Source organism: Octopus bimaculoides, chromosome 15 (assembly GCF_001194135.2).
Source record: "Octopus bimaculoides isolate UCB-OBI-ISO-001 chromosome 15, ASM119413v2, whole genome shotgun sequence".
In the NCBI taxonomy this organism is placed as follows: Eukaryota; Metazoa; Mollusca; class Cephalopoda; order Octopoda; family Octopodidae; genus Octopus; species Octopus bimaculoides.
The window spans coordinates 1,324,187-1,326,186 of record NC_068995.1 but is presented as its reverse complement, the minus strand read 5'-3'; the positions used below and the strand labels follow the sequence as shown (position 1 = coordinate 1,326,186).

The 2,000-nt window shown below is 37.2% G+C and overlaps 1 protein-coding gene across 2 annotated transcripts in view; it reads left to right on the top strand.

Moving 5' to 3' along the window:
* Window positions 1-1,226: 1,226 nt before the first annotated feature.
* Window positions 1,227-2,000, top strand: part of LOC106874106 (zinc finger and SCAN domain-containing protein 2) — a 9,935-nt gene continuing 9,161 nt past the window's right edge. For both annotated transcript variants that reach the window (XM_014921710.2, XM_014921711.2), the window contains exon 1: window positions 1,227-1,361. The gene's annotated coding sequence lies outside the window, so the exon portion shown is untranslated. The remainder of the gene's footprint in view (window positions 1,362-2,000) is intronic.

Here is a 2,000-nt window from a genome sequence, read left to right as displayed (position 1 = left end):
GTGAGATCGTTGCCAGTGCCCCTGGACTGGCTCCTGTGCGGGTGGCACATGGGATGCACCATTTTGAGCGTGGCCGTTGCCAGTACCGCCTGACTGGCCCTCGTGCAGGTGACACGTAAAAGCACCCACTACACTCTCAGAGTGGTTGGCGTTAGGAAGGGCATCCAGCTGTAGAAACTCTGCCAAATTAGATTGGAGCCTGGTGTTGCCATCCGGTTTCACCAGTCCTCAGTCAAATCGTCCAACCCATGCCAGCATGGAAAGCGGACGTTAAACGATGATGATGATGATGAAACACACACACACACATACGTATGTATGTACATGTGTGTGTGTGCGTGTATGTGTAGGTCCATGTAAAAATATGAATCAATGTAAAACTACGTGGTTGAGTTGTTGATAGTGGTTACGATGATGATGATGATGGTTGCAACAGTAGTGAAAATGGTGATGATGATGTTGACAAGAGTATGACAATGGTGGTGGTGGTGGTGGTGACTCTATTTCTATTCCCAATTTCTCTTCAAACGAAAACATTTGAGTGGGTGTGTGTAAACTATACACGCACATGTACATGTGTGTGAGTATGTATGTGTTTGCGTGTGTGTGTGTATATATATATATACATGTGTGTCTATGTATGTATACATGTATATATATATATATGTGTGTATATATACATATATGTGTGTGTGTGTGTGTGTGATAGATAGACAGATAGGCAGACAGACTGATAGATAGAGAGAGAGAGAGAGAGAGAGAGAGAAAGAGAGAGAGAGAGAGAGAGAATTTGGATGCATACTGTCAAATGCCACTTGTAAGAGGGAAAGAATGCCAAAGCTTTGGAGAATAAAGATTTTATTGGGGAAAATGGATTGATCAATACCAGAACACGCACACACACACATACACACACACATATATATACATACAACCATAGATACAAACACACATACATACATATATATCCTAAGTGAGTTTTTCCCCCCTCATCCTATAACTATTTTTCTCAATGGATTTTTGCTTTTCATTACATTGGATATGTGAACACAAAACCTAATTATTGTCTTTAATGTGTATAACGTCGCCCTCTAATTAACCCCTATGATCTTATACATGCGTGCGTACGTGCGTGTGTGTGTGCGCGTGCGTGCGTGCGTATCTGTTTATTTATTTATTTATTTATTTTGCTAATCTTTTGAAGCCACAGGAGAGAAAGAGAAATCTCCGTTGCGGTCCCTCCAACTCTTAACCGTCGCCGGTTTTCGACGGAGATAGCCGAACACCGAAGTCGATGCTATCCGGCAATTGGCGGAATCAGGTAAACATGGCTGCGCCCTATAAGCCTTGCTAGCGACAGTGTAAGTAAAACAGATTTAGATTCGATTTTATAAACACACTGGATATATATATGTGGCTGTATATACCGTATAATATGTCATATCGTGTATGTGTTGTATATAGACTGGTATTTTGTGTGCGGTGAGTGAGACGTTGGGGAGATTTAACATTTCTCTGTTTGTGGTTTTGTTCAGTTTTTTTAGATTTATTTTTAATTTTTTAATTTTTTTTTTGAGTTTTGCTGCAAACCATTTTATTAAAGACGCACACACATGTATGTATATATGTGTGTATATAAATATATACACACACATGTATATATATATACGTGTATACATACAATAGCGGGCACACAATGTATATGTGTGTATATATATTAAATATATATATGTATGTATATATATATATAATATATATATGTATATATACACACATAGAAAGGTGTGTATATTGAAATAGTTATATAATGACATAAATATATACATGCGTATGTGTGTAAATATGAAATTACAAATCGACGAAGAAGACTTAGAACTTTTAATTCAGTTTGATCGTTCGTAGAAGTGTGTATGGGTATATATATGTGTATGTATGTATGTATCCATGCTTGTGTGTATATGTATACGTTAGAGTATATATATATATATATATATATATAT